The sequence below is a fragment of the Scyliorhinus torazame genome, chromosome 7, assembly GCF_047496885.1.
Source record: "Scyliorhinus torazame isolate Kashiwa2021f chromosome 7, sScyTor2.1, whole genome shotgun sequence".
NCBI lineage: Eukaryota > Metazoa > Chordata > Chondrichthyes > Carcharhiniformes > Scyliorhinidae > Scyliorhinus > Scyliorhinus torazame.
Window position 1 is genome coordinate 292,844,107 of NC_092713.1, and position 18,511 is coordinate 292,862,617.

The following is an 18,511-nucleotide window of genomic DNA, read 5'->3' on the forward strand; positions in this document are numbered from 1 at the left end:
AGCCCAGTTACTAATGGGTCGTATCCTGAGGACGACGGTGCCGTCCATCTATGTCCCAGACCTCGACCACGTTCCGGTCCTTCGCCAGATGCAGCTGTCTCGTGCACAGCACAAGGCGGCTCATGACTCCCGTGCAGCTGATCTCCCTGCTCTGGCTCCAGATAACAACGTCCGCGTCCATCTTCCGGATGGGGGCTGGTCTTAAACCGCTGTTGTCCTTCGGCAGGTGGCCCCCCGCTCGTTCCTGGTTCATCTACCGGATGGCTCTATTCTGCGCTGCAATCGACGCGCCCTTCGTCTCGTTCCACGCTCGCCACGTGATCCTCCATTGTCGCCTCACCCTCCTGCTGACCCTGCCACGGACTATGCAGAGCTCCCTGTCACTCTGCGTCCCCCTGACTCTGACGCAGTCCAGCCCGCTCCTGAACCGGCGGCTCTCGGCCCACCCTTGAGGCGGTCAACCAGAATTCATCGCCCACCTCAGAAAATTAATTTATGAACTTTGCGGACTTATAGACTCTCTGAATTGTTTTGTTGCTTTGTTTGATCGTTTCCCTGGTTTGTATATAGTGTTGATCTCGTTATTCTTGTTGCATGCTGCTTCTCTGCACCAGGCACCTTCCCATGTAAATAGCTTAGTTCTCATGTACGTAGTCCTCTAGATATGTCTTCGCACCCCACACGTAGTTAGGAACATTCTCACCATACATTATTTATTGCCACACACATACATTCTTTTCTCAAAGGGGGGTGTCATAATATACACCAGTATATCATGGTGCAGATACACACACACTGATGGACACACAGCAAGACCAATCAACACCGCAGCCAATCACCAGTTAGAGCACACTCACTATAAAGACAGGGGGCATCAGAGTTCCCGCTCATTCAGGATGCAGCCTCCTACAAGGACAGAGCTTGCAGCTTACAGCACAGATCCTCACCATGTGCTGAGTGCGTAGACTGGTTAGGACAGGCATAGGTCTTTAGTTTAACCTAACATCGTGTTAACCCACAGTGAAAGTATGTTCAACAGTTTCTAACTCAATAAAATAGTGTTGCACTATTTTAAGTGTTGGTGGCTTGTATGTGTTCCACGGATCCAGAGCACCCAACACATCAGGCCAACCTCCAATATTATGCATACCCATAACCGGGACATCGACATCTGCTGCCTGTCTGTCCTCCCATTCACTTCCAGGACAGCCCTGTTCATGGTTATTAGCTGAAGGTCACTTTAACTCCCTTTGACTGTGAGCAGCCTCTGGCTATTGTAAATAATGAATTGGGATTGTTTGTTATGTGAGCACTCCCAATTGCATTCTCGTGGGTTCATGTGCCATGTCTCAGACGAGTGTTATTGCCTAACAGTCCAATCAAAATGTAAGGCATGGACACTTTGACTGAACACTGGAGGCGTTAGAACCACAGGGGCAGCAGCCAACCATCGCTCTAGAGCTAGGCTTCAGCACTAGGGTCTCCTGCTGTGGCTGGGGGTGAGTGTGCAGAGTGGGATCATCCCATGCCACTGGCTAAGTGGATGGCACCTAAGGGTGGGGGAGACCCGAGGGATATGAAGGTCCAAGAGTGGAAGCCCTCGCAGTACTGATGGCAGCCCAGCCAGAGAGGCAGCAGCGTTGACGCAGGCTGGAGGCAGCACCCCATGTGCAGGGGGCTGCTGCACACCCTGCAGACCCAGCAGCCCATCAGGTGGAGGAGGGACCCAGAGGAGGACGCCACCGACGGCCCGAGGTGTAGAGGGATCTTGTTCATTCAAGGAGATAACAGACAGCATGCGCTGCAGGAGGCTCCGTCTCAACAGGGAGATGCTGCAGCACCTGTGCCATGTCCTTGCGGACTCGGCACCTTGTGGTGGAGGAGGACACCTGCTCTTGGTGGCCCTGAATCTTTATGCAACAGGTTCATTCCAGGGTTTGAGCGGGGACTTGTGCTGCATTTCAAGTTACAACCCACAAGACAATCCATGAAGTCACAATGCCCTGTATGCCCGGGCAGCTGACTATATTACCTTCGAGCTGGACCAAGCCCTTCAAGATGCTCGGGCAGCAGGACTCTCCACCATCATCAATATGCCCGGTAATTGATGTCACGCATGTCACCAGGGCATTGGGGAGTGCCCTTTGTAAACAGGAAGGGGTTCCATTCCCTGAATGTTCAGATCGTGTGTGACCATCATCTCCGCATCGTGCACATGTGTGCATGACAGCTACATCGTGGGACAATGAGAGATCCCGCCGTCTACGAGGACCACCACAGGATAACAGGTTGGCTCTTGGGGGATAAGGGATACCTGCTGAGGTCCTGGCTGATGACGCCAGTCAGGAGAACAGAGACCAAGGCTAAGGCCCGAAATAACAAGGCCCATTCTGCCACCTGTGCTGTTATTGAGCGGTGCACCGGACTCCAGAAAATGCAGTTCCGATGCCTGGAACGATCTACTGGTGCCCTGCAGTACACCTCCCAGACGGTCTCCCACTTTGTGGTGGTGTGCTGTGCCCTCCGCAGCCTGACACAGCCTCCACAACCTGGCACAGCAGCGGGGCGAAGTGCTGGAGGAGGGACATGCAGCCTCGGAGGACGCCTGGGTGCAGCTGGAAGATTGTAGTCAGGTGGAGGCGAGGATCCGGCATGCCTGGAAGGCCAGGGAAGCCCTCCTCACCGCTTCTCATAGGATGAGGCTTTGCCCGTCAACTCAACCGTCACTCCATCACCCCCTACACCCATTGACCACCCCCACTCCGTTCCTCTCCCTCTCACCCATTCCCCCTTCTTCCACACCTCCCCATTCATGATCCCACACATACCCCTCCCCGATTACCCTGTTCCATCCTCCTAGTGTCTGTGTAACATCACTCCAGGGTGATGGGCCTGTGTCTTGCTGCTGAGAGCTCACTCATACCCACCACCTGCATGGGATCTGCATCGGGGACTCTTGATATTGGACCACTGTGCCCAGGGCGGTAGGGGTGGGGATGGCGGAGAGCAGCTGGGGGTGGGGGTGCGGGCAGTTCCGCTATGAAGAATGATGTGACAGAGGCTTCTCATGTATCAGGTGTAACATGTTTTAGTGTTGTGAACATAATTTTAAAAAAAAAATTTAGAGTACCCAATTCTTTTTTTTCCCAATTAAGGGGCAATTTAGCGTGGCCAATTCACCTCGCCAGCACATCTTTTTGGGCTGTGGGGGTGAGACCCACACAGACACGTGGAGAATGAGCAAACTCCGCAAGGACAGTGACCCAGAGCTGGGATTCGAACCCGGGTCCTCAGCGCCGTAGTCCCAGGGCTAACCACTGCTCAATGCTCCACAGTAATGTCCACCTGCATGTGGGACATGTCCCTCAGCAACTGGGACCTGTTGTCGACGCCTCAGCCATGGTCGACGCTGACTAAGCAACACCTTGGACACCACCACTCATGATGCTGAGGTCGTGCTCCAGGCTTTCCACTGCGGTCATCATCCTAGAGGTGTTAGCCAAGGTGCCATATTTTGCCGGCATCTTCTTATGCGCCCGTAACCTTCGGGACTCCTCCAATCGGCTATGCACTCGCAGGAGTGACATCCCAAATGGTACGGCCGTGCCCTAGCATTTGCATCAGCTCCGGGATAACCTTGCCCAGGGGCTCGGCATCTGACTGGGAGTCAGACAGGCCCTGGGATCCATAAAACCCCTGTTCCTTTGGATGTTCCTGCCTCCACCTGATGTGGATCAGCAACTGTGTGGGGCTCATCAGATTGTGCCCCAGAGGCCTGTCCACTAATGTCGCCTTGCAAGGTGTGTGTCTCTGCGCCGGGGGAGGGTGGGCAAGACATCTGTGATGCCTCGATGGTGGCCTCCTCAGAGCTTTCCTCTGAGGTGGTCTCTGGGTGGTGGGGGGGGGGGAATTGATAGCTGGGTAGCCCCACCCTATCAGATGGAAATCCTACGAACAATGAACATGTGGTCAGTGAGGGGGGAAATCATTTTGTCCGACATCAACAACTCACTTGAGACTGGGTGAAGGGGCAGTGGATCCCTACATCTGCGGCACAGGCCAAGCTCGCTGTACGTGACCGCTATCTCCACGGCCAACTCCACGATCTCCAGGGTCTGCCCCTCATAAGAGGTGAGCCCTGCCGTCGTCTGGGCCCTATCCCGCCTGTTATGGGCAAACTTCTCCTCCGGGTACAGAGAGGGGGCATTGTGAGCCCCACGCTTGATGCATCGGTGGGGGGGGGGGGGGGGGGGGTGTTCTATGGTAGGTGGTATAGAGAATCATAGAAATTACATTGCAGAAGGAGGCCATTCAGCCCATCGAGTCTGCACCATCCCTTGGAAAGAGCACCCTACCGAAGCCCACACCTCCACCCTACCCCATAACTCGCGGCTCGAGAGGTGGTGCAAGAGGAAGGGATTCAAATTCCTGGGGCATTGGAACCGGTTCTGGGGGAGGTGTGACCAGTACAAACCAGACGGTCTGCCCCTGGCCAGGACTGGAAGCGATATCCTAGGGGGGTGTTTACTAGTGCTGTTGGGGAGGGTTTAAACTAATGTGGCAGAGGGATAAGAACCGATGCAGGAAGTCGGAGGGAAGTAAAATGGGGACAGAAACAAAAAGCAGTAAGGGGGAAAGTGTAAGGCAGAGAAGCCATAGTCAAAAATCAAAAAGGGTCACTGTACAGGGTACAGTGACTGTGGAGAGTGTGAAAAGGGAGGTGGGCAATGCAGGATTGAGGGTGTTGTACCTAAAAGCGCGCAGTATACGGAACAAGGTAAATGAGCTTGTTGCTCACATTGAAATTGGCCGGTACGATGTTGTGGGCATCACAGAGATGTAGCTGCAAGGGGATCAGTGCTGAGATCTAAATATCCAAGGATATATGTCCTATCGAAAGGACAGGCAGATGGGCAAAGGGGGCGGGGTTGCATTGTTACTAAGGAATGAAGTTAAATCGATAGCAAGGATATAGGATCAGAAGGCATAGAATTTATGTGGGTAGAGTTGAAGAATCGCAAAGGTAAAACGACCCTGATGGGAGTTATGTACAGGCCCCCTAGCAGTAGTCAGGATGTGGGGCAGAAAATAAATCAGGAGATAGAAAAAGCATGTAAAAAAGGCAACATTACAATAATCATGGGGGACTTCAATATGCAGTGGACTGGGAAAATCAGGTTGGTAGTGGATCCCAAGAAAAGGAATTTGTGGAATGTCTAAAAGATGTTTTTTGGAGCAGCTTGAGTCTACTAGGGAACAGGCAATTCTGGATTTGGTGATGTGTAATGAGGCAGACTTGATTAGGGAACTTAAGATGAAGGAATCCTTAAGGAGCAGTGACCACAATATGATAGAGTTTATCCTGCAGTTTGAGAGGGAGAAGCTGCAATCAGATGTAACGGTATTCCAATTAAATAAGGGTAATTATAAAGACATGAGGGAGGAGCTGGCCAGAGTTGATTGGAAAAGGAGCCTAGCAGGGAAGAACAGTGGAACAGCAATGGCAGGAGTTTTTGGGGGTTATTAGGGAGGCACAACAGAAATTCATACCAAGGAGGAGGAAACATGCTAAGGGGAGGACAAGGCACCCATGGCTGACGAGGGATGTCAAGGACAGCATAAAAGTTAAAGAAAAAGCATACAAAGTGGCGAGTTAGTGGGAGGCGAGAGGATTGGGAAGCATTTAAAAGCGAGCAGAGGACAACAAAAAAAGCAATAAGGTGGGAGAAGATGAAGTATGAGTGCAAGCTAGCTAGTAATATAAAGGAAGATAGGAAGAGTTTTTTACAATATATAAAAGGTAAGAGAGAGGCAAAAATAGACATTGGACCACTGGAAAATGTGGTTGGAGAAGTAATAATAGGAAACAAAGAAATGGCAGACAAACTGAATAGTTACTTTGCATCAGTCTTCACGGTGGAAGACACCAGTGGGATGCCAGAGCTCCAGGAGAACCAGGGGCAGAGGTGAGTGTAGTGACCATTACTATGGAGAAGGTTCTGGTGAAACTGAAAGGTCTGAAGGTGGATAAGTCACCTGGACCGGATGGACTACACCCCAGGGTCCTAAATGAGATAGCTGAGAAAATTGTGGAGGCATTGGTGATGATCTTTCAGGAATCACTGGAGGCAGGAAGGGTCCCAGAGGACTGGAAAGTGGCTAATATAACACCACTGTTTAAGAAGGGACGGAGGCAGAAGACGGGAAATTATAGGCCGGTTAGCCTGACTTCAGTCATTAGTAAGATTTTAGAGTCTGTTATTAAAGATGAGATCGCAAAGTACTTGGAAGTGCATGGTAAAATAGGACTGAGTCAGCACGGCTTTGTCAAAGGGAGGTCGTGTCTGACAAATCTGTTAGAGTTCTTTGAGGAGGTAACAAGCACGTTAAACAAAGGAGAACCAGTGGACGTGATTTATTTAGATTTTAAAAGGCCTTAGACAAGGTGCCACATAGGAGACTGTTAAATAAGTTAAAAGCCCATAGTGCTAAGGGTAAGATCCTGGCATGGATAGAGGATTGGCTGACTGGCAGAAGGCAGAGAGTGGGGATAAAGGGGTCTTTTTCAGGATGGCAGCCGGTGACTAGTGGTGTGCCTCAGGGGTCTGTGCTGGGACCACAACTTTTCACGATATACATAAATGATCTGGAAGAAGGAACTGAAGGTACTGGTGCTAAGTTTGCAGATGATACAAAGATCTGTAGAGGGACAGGCAGTATTGAGTAAGCAAGGGGGTTGCAGAAGGATTTGGACAAGCTAGGAGAGTGGGCAATGAAGTGGCAAATAAATACAATGTGGAAAAGTGTGAGGTTATGCACTTTGGAAGGAGGAATTTAGTCATAGACTATTTTCTAAATGGGGAAATGCTTAGGAAATCAGAAGCACAAAGGGACTTGGGGGTCCTTGTTCACGATTCACTTAAGGTTAATGTGCAGGTTCAGTCGGCAATTAAGAAGGCAAATGCAATGTTAGCATTCATGTCAAGAGGGCTAGAATACAAGACCAGGGATGTACTTCTGAGGCTGTATAAGGCTCTGGTCAGACCCCATTTGGAGTTTTATGAGCAGTTTTCGGCCCCATAGCTAAGGAAGGATGTGCTGGCCTTGGAAAGAGTCCAGAGGAGGTTCACAAGAATGATCCCTGGAATGAAGAACTTGTCATATGAGGAACGGTTGAGGACTCTGGGTCTGTACTCGTTGGAGTTTAGAAGGGTGAGGGAGGATCTTATTGAAACTTACAGGATACTGCGAGGCCTGGATAGAGTGGACGTGGAGAGGATGTTTCGACTTGTGGGAAAAACTAGAACCAGAGGACACCATCTCAGACTAAAGGGACAATCCTTTAAAACTGAGATGAGGAGGAGTTTCTTCAGCCAGAGGGTGGTGAATCTGTGGAACTCTTTGCCGGGGCAGGCAGGGGAATGGGAATGAGAAAATATCAGCCATGATTGAATGGCGGAGCAGACTCGATGGGCCGAGTGGCCTAATTCTGCTCCTATGTCTGTGGTAAACCATTCTATTGTATTATACCTGCTGTATGTAACATGCCTTGGCTTGCCCCTGCTGGCTCCGCCTGTGGCTCCTCCCCTCGGGCTCGGGTATAAAGGTGGCCAACCTCCTGCCCTGCCTTCAATCTGGGGCCGGCTGCCAGCAGGTATCTTTAAGCTAATTAAAGCCACAGTTTCACTCTCAACTCGTCCTCTGTCGTTATTGATGGTACATCAATTTAATTAGCTTAAAGTTTTAAGATGGACCAATCACTCAAACATGATCACCTGGAGATGGACCCTCAAGCAGCCGACGCCACTACCACGTTCGAATACTGGCTACGCTGCTTCGAATCCTGCATCGAATCCTCCGCTATTGCCGTCGCCGAGACCCACAAGCTGCGAATTCTCAACTCCCGGGTGAGCCCGCAAGTATACATTATTATCAGCGTCCCTGCCTCGTACGCGGATGCGATAACGCTGTTGAAAGGACAGTATGTGAGGAAGGTCAACGAGGTATATGCTAGGCATCTCCTTGCCACGAGGCGACAGCGCCCTGGAGAATCGCAAGCTGAATCTCTGCGCGCATTGCGGGTACTCGGTCGGAACTGCAATTGTAAGGCGGTATCGGCTGTCGAGCACACAGAGTTGTTGATCCGGGACGCCTATGTCGCAGGCACAACGTCAAATTACACCCGCCAGCGCCTACTTGAAAGGGGTACACTCGACCTCCAAGAGACAGTACAGCTTTTGGACTCATTAGATGTGGCCTTCCACAACCTGGATGCCTACACCTCCGATGAGGCGGCACCCTCGTGGACGTCGGGGGCGCCGCAAGCCTGTGGCGCGCAGCAACCTGACAATTCCGGAGCCTCAAAGTGCTACTTCTGTGGCCAGGGTAAGCACCCCAGACAATGCTGCCCAGCGAGGAGCGCGACCTGCAACGGGTGCGGAATTAAGGGCCATTTCGCCAAAGTCTGCCAGGCCGGAACTGATTCTAAACCCAGCAGCCGTGGAGGCCACCATCTTCACTGCCACGTGCGACCCCTGGGGCCGTCATCTTTGAATCACCCCGCCGCCTCCCGGAACCCCTACTCACCCGATCGTAAGCTGGCCTCCGCTACTATCGATCAGCCCACCCACCTTCTGCAGCTCGCCTCCATCACCCTCGACCAGTCTTGGCCGCATCACCTCGCCAACTCCATGATGGCCATCCGGATCAACGGCCACGAGACAACCTGCCTTTTCGACTCCGGGAGCACAGAGAATTTTGTTCATCCAGATACGGTAGGGCGCTGCTCCCTCCCAATCTTACCCGCTACCCAGAAAATCTCCCTGGCTTCTGTATCGCATACCGTGGAAGTCCGTGGGTACTGTGTTGCAACACTTACAGTATGGGGCGTTGAGTACAAAAACTTCAAACTCTACGTCCTCCCACAACTCTGCGCTGCCGTGCTACTGGGGCTCGATTTCCAGTGCCATCTCAAAAGTGTTACCTTGGAGTTCAATGGCCCCCTGTCCCCCCTCACCGTCTGTAGCCTCTCGACCCTTAAGGTCGCCCCACGCCCGCTCGTCGCTAACCTCACCCCGGACTGTAAGCCCGTCGCCACTAGGAGAAGACAATACAGTGCTCGGGAAAAGGCCTTTATCAGGTCGGAGGTCCAGCGACTCCTGTGGGAAGGGATCATAGAGACCTGTACTAGCCCCTGGAGAGCCCAAGTGGTGGTCGTCAAGACTGGGAGAAGCTCCGGTTGGTCATCGGCTACAGTCAGACTATCAACCGGTACACGCAGCTCGATGCGAACCCCCTTTCCCGCATATCTGACATGGTCAATCAGATTGTGCAGTACCAAGCCTTCTCCACCATTAATCTGAAGTCCGCGTACCACCAGCTCCCTATCTGCCACCAATACGCTGCCTTCGAGGCAGATGGCCGCCTCTATCACTTCCTCAGTGTTCCCTTCGGCGTCGCCAATGGGGTCTCGGTCTTCCAACGAGAGATGGACCAAATGGTTGACCAGTACAAGCTGCGGGCCACGTTCCTGTATCTGGATAATGTCACCATCTACGGCCATGACCAGCAGGACCACGACGCTAACCTCCAAAAATTCCTCCACACCGCCAAGCTTCTTAACCTTACGTACAATAAGGAGAAATGCGATTTCCGCACATCCCGCCTCGCCATCCTTGGCTACGTTGTGGAAAACGGTGTCCTAGGGCCCGACCCCGACCGCATGCTCCCTCACTGCCTCAAGGCGCTGAAGAGATGCCTGGGGTTCTTTTCCTACTATGCCCAGTGGGTCCCCAATTATACGGACAAGGCCTGCCCACTCATTAAATCCACCTCTTTTCCCCCGACGGTTGAGGCCCGCCTGGCCTTCAACCGCATCAAGGCAGATATTGCCAAGGCCGCAATGCACGCAATAGACGAGCGATGCGTCCGACTTTGCCCTGGCCGCTACCCTCAACCAGGCGGGCAGGCCCGTGGCTTTCTTCACCCGTACTGTCCAGAGCTCCGAAATTCGACACTCCTCCATCGAAAAGGAAGCCCAAGCCATTGTGGAAGCTGTGCGACATTGGATGCATTACCTGACCGGCACGCGATTCACTGTCCTCACTGACCAACGGTCGGTGGCCTTCATGTTCAATAACACACAGGGGGCAAGATCAAGAATGACAAGGTCCTAAGGTGGAGGATCGAACTCTCCACCTATAATTATGATATCTTGTATCGACCTGGGAAGCTCAACGAGCCCTGTAGCCACGTAAAATGGCTGCGTTCCGATTAATCTGGCCAAAACCCAGTTTAAAATGGCTAACCCGAAAGACTGCTGGGAAAAGCAGCTAAGAAGACACAAGCAGGCAGCTGCAGACAGTATTGCATATTCGGCTCTGGGGAAGTTAGCCCAGATCGATACTCAGGGCTATCAACAGCCCATCAACCCAGGTATTTGCAGTTGCATTCAGGACTGTTTGCAGCCCATCTATCCAGGCATCTGCAGTTAAATCGGCTATCCCCGGGAACAATTGCAACATATTAGCAATTGAATACCGGGCCAGACCTGTCGGCGCCTGCAGTGGCCGAAACAAAGACAGGTGAGCGACCACCCCCCGATCGAGGAATCGCTTCACCATTGGACACATCGACCCCAGAGATTGGGGACAGATCCAATCACTTGGGACTCAGGGTCAAGGGCCGCCCCGGGAGGCGGGAAGCCCCAGGGCCCTATAAAAGTGAGGGTCCAAGTTCAGATCTCGCTCTCTCTCCTCTTCGCCTGCTCGAGACCTTCGCAAGAACAGCAACCGGCAACAGTAAGTTTGAATCCAGTGATCGCTATCCGGTAGAGACACCTAGCCACCGACCTGTAGCAGCCTTTTGAATCCCGCGGGCCAGATCTGATTGGACAAGCCATTCGTTTCCCTGACCTGGTGGGCTCTTCCTAAGTTAAGTATTGGCCAGTAGTGATAGGTTTATTATATAGAAAGTAATATTAGGGTATTAATATTGCTTGTTGTATATAATAAATGACCGTTGTTTTAATCCTTACTAAGCGGTGTGCTGTATTATTAATCATAACCTGAACTTGAACCACGTGGCGGTATCATAAAGATACCTGGCGACTCATGAGCAAAGGTGACGTAATCAGAGCAAATAGACTAAGGTTAAAAAGAGCAACATCCCTCAGATGCCCTATCCCACGGTACATGTGCCAGCACACAAGTAGACCGACTTTGGCCCGCCACAATGACATCTGTCACCCGGGTGTCACCTGTTTTTTCCACTTTATCAAGGCCCGCAACCTGCCTTACTCCATCGAGGAGGTCAGGGCCATGACCAGGGACTGCCAGGTCTGCGCGGAGTGCAAACCACACTTCTATTGGCCAGACAGAGCACACCTGGTAAAGGCCTCCCGCCCCTTTTAGCGCCTCAGCATTGATTTCAAAGGGCCCCTCCCCTCCATTGACCATACTCACGTTTCCCTTTCACCATCCCATGCCCTGATATGACCTCTGTCACAGTCATCAAGGCTCTGCATGGCCTCTTCACCGTGATCGGTTTCCCCAACTCCATCCATAGTGATCGGGGTTCTCCCTTCATGAGTGATGAGCTGCGTCAGTACCTGCTTACCTTGGGCATCGCCTCAAGCAGGACTACCAGCTACAACCCCCGGGGGAACGGACAGGTGGAGAGGGAGGACGCGACGGTCTGGAAGGCCGTCCTTCTTGCCCTACGGTCTAGAAATCTCCGTCTCCCGCTGGCAGGAGGTCCTTCCCGATGCGCTCCACTCCATCCGGTCGCTCCTGTGTACCGCCACCAATGTGACCCCTCATGAGAGAATGTTTGTCTTCCCCAGGAGGTTCACCTCAGGGGTCTCGCTCCCATCCTGGCTGACGGTCCCAGGGCCCGTCCTCCTCCAGAAGCATGCGAGGAGTCATACGTCGGATCCCCTGGTCAAAGGGTTTGTCTCTTCCATGCTAACCTACAATATGCCTACGTGGCACACCATGACGGGTGGGAGGACACAGTCTCCCTTCAGGATTTGGCACCCGCAGGTTCCCCAGCGACCATCACTACTACACCCGACCCTACACCTTCTCCCTCCATTGCTACCCATGGTGCACCAGGGCCACAGCATACTCCGCTAGTCCCAGTCCATGGCACGCCAGAGCCTCAGGGTCCACCGCCAGGCATTCATCTACTTGGTGACGCAGAAGACGACACGCTCCTGGACACGCAGGCCAACACCAGTGTCCACACCACAGCCGGGACTGCGGAGGTCACAGCGGAAAGTCAAAGCCCCCGACAGACTCGATATATAATTCAACCCGTCCACTTCACCCCCGCCGGACTCCTTTTTTTAACAGGGGGTGAATGTGGTAAACCACTGTATTGTATTATACCTGCTGTATGTAACATGCCTGGGCTTGTCCCTGCTGGCTCCGCCTGTGGCTCCTCCCCTCGGGCTCGGGTGTAAAGGTGGCCACCCTCCGGCGATGCCTTCAGTCTGGGGCCAGCTGCCAGCAGGTATCTTTAAGCTAATTAAAGCCACAGTTTCACTCTCAACTCGTCCTCTGTTGTTATTACATGGTACATCAATGTCTTATGGTCTTATAACCCAGTAACCCCACCTAACCTTTTTGGACACTAAGGACAATTTAGCATGGCCAATCCACCTAACCTGCCCCGGCTCTGGGTCACTGTCCGTGTGGAGTTTGCACATGAAAATGAAATGAAAATCGCTTATTGTCACAAGTAGGCTTCAAATGAAGTTACTGTGAAAAGCCCCCAGTCACCACATTCCGACGCCTGTTCGGGGAGGCTGGTATGGGAATTGAACCGTGCTGCTGGCCTGCCTTAGTCTGCTTTAAAAGCCAGCTATTTAGCCCCCTGCTAAACCAGCCCCTGTTTGCGTGTGTTTCTCCTCCACAACCCAAAGATGTGCAGGGTAGGTAGATTGAACACGCTAAATTGCCCCTTAATTGGAAAAAATGAATTGGGTACTCTAAATTTAAAACCAAAATCCACCTAACCTGCACATCTTTGGACTGTGGGGCGAAACCGGAGCACCCGGAGGAATCCCGCGCAGACACGGGGAGAACGTGCAAACTCCACACAGACAATGACTAAAGCTGGGAATCGAACCTGGGACCCTGGAGCTGTGAAGCAACTGTGCTAACCACTGTGCTCATATGTAGGTACTGCTTTTGGCATGAAGGGGTAAGCTGTTGGATGCCAGAGTCTGATAGGGTACAAGCGAAATGATATACTGTGGGGCGGGGGAGTTCCAACCGCTGACTTGTTGGGGAGGGAGTGGGCAGCTGGGGGTCAAGGGGGGGGCAGGCAGGGCTAATGCCAGGGGGCCATTAACTTACCATTGCAACCCGGTGGAGCTCCCAGGCTGCATTGGCAGCCCTGTTGCTGGTCCTCCAGTCCCCTCGGGGGAACAGGAGGTGAGATTCTACCAGCCCAGGGCCGGGCCGGAGAATCCCCGCGACCGGCGCAAATCGCGGCACGCAGCCCCGACGCCAGGACTCAATTCTCCACAGAGCTGAGAATCAGCGCCATTGGCACCGGAATGGTTGACACGGCGCCGGTCAGGGGCCTCTCTGTACGGCCCCCCCCCCCCCGCCAATTCTCGGCCCGGGATGGGCCGAGCGGCCATCGTAAAAATCCCAAGTCCCACTGGCGCCGCTCACACCTGCTCTCAGCCGGCGGGACCTCGGCGTGGAAGGGTCCGGGGGCGGCCTGTGGGGGGAGAGGGGGTGGCCGACCCTGGGGGGGGCCTACGATGAGGCCTCGGCTGCAACCGGGGCCCACCGATCGGCGGGCCGGCCTCTTTGTCTGTGGGCCTCCTTTCTTCCGCGCCGGCCCCTGTAGCCCTGTGCCATGTTGCGTCGGGGCCGGCGTGGAGAAGGGAGCCACTGCGTATGTGCGCGTTGGCACCGGTGCCACTGCACATGCGCACGTTGCCGCTGGTGCCACTGCGCATGCGTGGACCCCCACTGTGCCCAGTTCATGCCAGGATCTGCAGCTGGAGCGGCGTGGATCGGCCTTGTAGGGGCCAGAATTGCTCATCCTGAGACCATGTTGACGCCGTCATGAAATGCGACGGCGTTTTCGACGGCATCAACACTTAGCCTCAGGATCACAGAATCCTGCCCAGGATGTCCCATCTCGCTCCACGGCATCCAGTAGCCTGGCCAGGTCAGCATCCCCGAAGCTTGGCGTAAGTCTATGTGGTTCCATGGTCGGTGTGCTGTCTGGGAATGGGTTCGGAGGGAGCGTTTATGAGCAACTCCCCCTTGTTAGAGGGGAGTTGCCGGGCGCAGTTCCTGCGAATCAGCTGACGGGACAGCCAGTTCCACCGTAGAAGCTTGAGTGGGATAATCTTTGGAACTACTCCGCTGTCTCGTTGGCTCGGTCCTCAGGAAGCACGCGGGAAGCCGCACCCGATATGTCATTGACCATTCCCAACTACATTGCGCCACTGACATCGAGATTAATCATTCCAGAGCAGATTGGAAATAAAGCCTGTCACCTTGCTGGCCCTCCATCGTTCAGAGCCATAGTTGGAACATAGGAAGATGAATGGGCCATTCAGCCCATCCACCCTGTTCGCCCATCAAGTAGATCATGGGTAAAATAAAAACAGAAAGTGCTTGAAAAACTCAGCATATCTAGCAGCATCTGTGGTGACAGAAACGGGGTTCAGTCTGACTCTCCTCTGGGACTGCCAGACCTATAGGTTTTGCCAGCACAGGGGCAGCACGGCGGTGCAGTAGGTCAGCACTGCGGCCTCACGGTGCCGAGGTCCCAGGTTCCATCCCGGCGCTGGGTCACTGCCGTGTGGATTTTGCACATTCTCCCCGTGTTTGCGTGGGTTTCACCCCCACAACCCAAAGGTGTGCAGAGTAGGTGGATTGGCCCTTAATTGCCCCTTAATTGGAAAAAATGAATTGGGTACTCTAAATTAAAAAAAAGTTTTCCCAGCACATTGTGTTTTTATTTCAGATCTCCAGCGTCTGCACTATTTTGCTTTTGTTCAGATCATGCCTGGTGTCGCTGTACCTTCCTGACAATTAGGCAGCATGATTCCGTCTGGACAATCCACTAAACTATTGATGGGAGAGAGATTTTGAATCAGAACTTATTTAAAATAAAGCCAAGAGCAACGCATTAGTCCAGGTGACCAATTGCCCTATGTAAGAAACAGTTGGTTTTATTATCCAGATTTCTAATAAAAGCAGGTCGTTACCAGACCGAGAATTCTGGCTTTTTAAACAAACCTGCTACTTGGTTTGGCGAAGTTAAGTGTTTAGATACTTGTAGCGATGAATCCGCGGTAAAACTTGGAAGGATTGGCTCTAGGAATTGGCTCCCCTCCAGCTTTGACGAAGTTCCTGGAGATTCCAGGTTTTGCATCTTTAAGCCACCTTACCCATGACAGGCAGTGCAGGGGAACGGAGCTCGCGCAAAAGTCTCGAGGATACCCGGAGGTCGAGGCGACGCCAAGGACAGGGATTACTCGGCCAGTGAAGAAGGATGAGACTGAGTGTCGATCCTGGCAAGCTGCAGAGCCGGGGGGGCTGAGCGAGATCAAAAAGCAGGACAGAAGGGAAGGAGAGAAAGTGCAAGAATCCAGGCTGTGAGGTTCCAGCGGCTGCCGCCCAGCTCTGCTCCAGGAAGAAGTGTGAAGCAGCTCAGAGGTAAAGTTATCAGTTTCTCACAAAGTTGCCAGTTTCATCCCTGCTCAGTGTACACATCTGGATTGAAATGTGCAATGCAGCCACCCTGAGCCCGGATGGCCGGTGAAACTTGGAAAACTGGCTGATGGGCTAATATTAAGGTGAGAATGCAGGACGGGATGAGGCAGCGGTTCATTGCAAAGTGTGTTCCCTGTAACTTGGGGATTCGATTTTAGTGACTTACGTTTATTGAACAGGGTGAAAGAAAAACAAAGCGTTTTCGCTGATACTCTCAATGCAATCTGCCTCATCGCAAGGAAAGTTTATAAAGCAATTTAAAAATATGTAAAGTGAAGGGAAATAGACTTAAAGCTCACAGGAGTCGCCAAAGAAGGCGGGGAACATGCAATGTCAGTCCATGTGTTCCGAGTCAGGAAAAACTCCAAAGGAATAGGGAGAGAGGGAGGTGGGGGGAATTCAATAGCTGTCATTAGACGAACTTTAACTTCAACCAGAGATCATCTCATTTAATTTTATTGTTTTCCTTTCCTTCCCCAGTCACTAAACTGGTTAGTTTGCTATTGTGTGACCTGTCAGCTCCTGCACTGTAGCAGCCCAGGCTATCAAGAATATAAAGTGAATTCCTACGAGATTACCTGGCACCTAAATCTCACCCGCACTCACCAGGAGTGAGCAGTTTTTCTCTTTAAATGTTATGTGGGTGATCGTAAGAATACATTTTGCACTCAAAGAGTGAAACTACTCAGATGTTCTTCCTGTCTTCTGTTCTGAAAATTTGACTTGAATTAATTGCCAGGAGATGATTTACCTCCACCTCTTTTCACTGCCTTCACCTTTGGTATTCTTTACTGCAAGCCGTTGAATCCTTTGCCTGTGCTATTGAATTAACAGAAAATAAACTCAAATCAAAATTAACATAAGAATGCACCTCTGAATACAAACAGTGCATAAATGTAAAGAATGTTCTCTGGGTTCCCGGCGATCTGGAGAATCCTAATAGCTGTGTGACATTTCTATCACAATCTCATATAGAAATGAGCTTGGGATGTTTCTCCAGTACAGTGAAGTTTTGTTCTAAATTGCATATTCAGGGCGGCACGGCAGCACAGTGGTTAGCACAGTTGCTTCACAGCTCCAGGGTCCCAGGTTCGATTCCCGGCTTGGGTCACTGTCTGTGCGGCGTCTGCACTTTCTGCCCGTGTCTGCGTGGGTTTCCTCCGGGTGCTCCGGTTTCCTCCCACAGTCCAAAAGATGTGCGGGTTAGGTAGATTGGCCGTGCTAAATTACCCTTAGTGTCCAAAAAGGTTGGGTGGGGATACTGGGTTACGGGGATAGGGTGGGGGTTTGGGCTTAGGTAGGGTGCTCTTTCCGGGGGCCGGTGCAGACTCGATGGGCCGACTGGCCTCCTTCTGCACTGTAGATTCTATGATTCTATGCTTCAGAGCTTCAGGGTCCCAGATTTGATTCACGGCTTGGGTGACTGTCTTTGTGGAGTTTGACATTGGGCAGCGCATGGCATAGTGGTTAGCACTGGGACTACGGCGCTGAGGACCCGGGTTCGAACCCCGGTCCTGGGTCACTATTCGTGTGGAGTTTGCACATTCTTCCTGTGTCTGCCTGGGTTTCAGCCCCACAACCCAAAGATGAAATTGCCCCTTAATTGGAAAAAGAAAATTGGATACTCTAAATTAAAAAAAAAGAGTTTGCACATTCTCCCCATGCCTCTGTGGGTTTCCTCCGGGTGCTCCGGGTTTCCTCCCACAATCCAAAGATGTGCAGGATAGGTGGATTGGTCATGCTAAATTGCCCTTAGTGTCGAAAAAAAAGATTAGGTGGAGTTACTGGGTTACGGGGATAGGGTGGAGGTGTGGGCTTGGGTAGGGTGCACTTCCCAATGTCTGGTGCAGACTCGATGGGCCGAATGGCCTCCTTCTGCACTGTAAATGCTTTGATTCTATTTTTAAAAATAAATTCAGAGTACCCAATTCATTTTTTTCCAATTAAAGGGCAATTTAGTGGGCCAATCCACCTACCCTGCATATCTTTGGGTTGTGGGGGCGAAACCCACGCAATCACGGGGAGAATGCGCCAACTCTACACGGACAGTGACCCAGAGCCGGAATCGAACCTGGGACCTCGGCGCCATGAGGCAGCACTGCATGATTCTATTTAATATTGGATAAAATGTTAGATATAGGGCGGCACGGTGGCACAGTGGTTAGCACTGCTGCCTCACAGCACCAGGGACCCAGGTTCGATTCTGACCTCGGACGACTGTCTGTGTGGAGTTTGCACATTCTTCCCGTGACTGCGTGGGTTTCTTCCGAGTGCTCCAGTTTCCTCCTACAGCCCAAAGATGTACAGGTTAGGTGGACTGGCTGTGCTAAATTGTCCCTAGGTGGGTTTACAGGGATAGGGTGGGGGATTGGGCTTCGGTTAGGGTGCTTTTTGGAGGATTGGTGCAGACTCGATGGGCCAAATGGCCTCATTCTGCACTGTACTGATTCTATGACTCTATGAAACATGTAGCAAGAGGTTGAGCAAACGTATTTTTGGATAGAAATGTGTCCTATGAGAAAAAGCATGATATTGGGGAGCTAATGCAGGGAATTAATGAGCATTGTCAAGTTAATGGGAAAGAGGCCACTATACAATACTGCCAACGAAGAGAAGGCCATTGGGAACCGTGAGCTTCCTCTTTTAGAAACGCAGATGTATTTCACAATGAGATTTAATTATTTTCCTCCATGAAAATCGAGGTAGGCAGAAATAAGTAAAACGGTGTAAGAGGAGTTAGTTGGTGATGCAACATATTG

At 51.9% G+C, this 18,511-nt stretch overlaps 1 protein-coding gene across 1 annotated transcript in view; it reads left to right on the forward strand.

Annotated features, from left to right (window-relative positions):
• Positions 1–15,245: 15,245 nt before the first annotated feature.
• The window catches only part of LOC140427095 (protocadherin Fat 1-like), a 212,507-nt gene continuing 209,241 nt past the window's right edge, over positions 15,246–18,511 (forward strand). The window contains exon 1 of the mRNA XM_072512608.1: positions 15,246–15,695. The gene's annotated coding sequence lies outside the window, so the exon portion shown is untranslated. The remainder of the gene's footprint in view (positions 15,696–18,511) is intronic.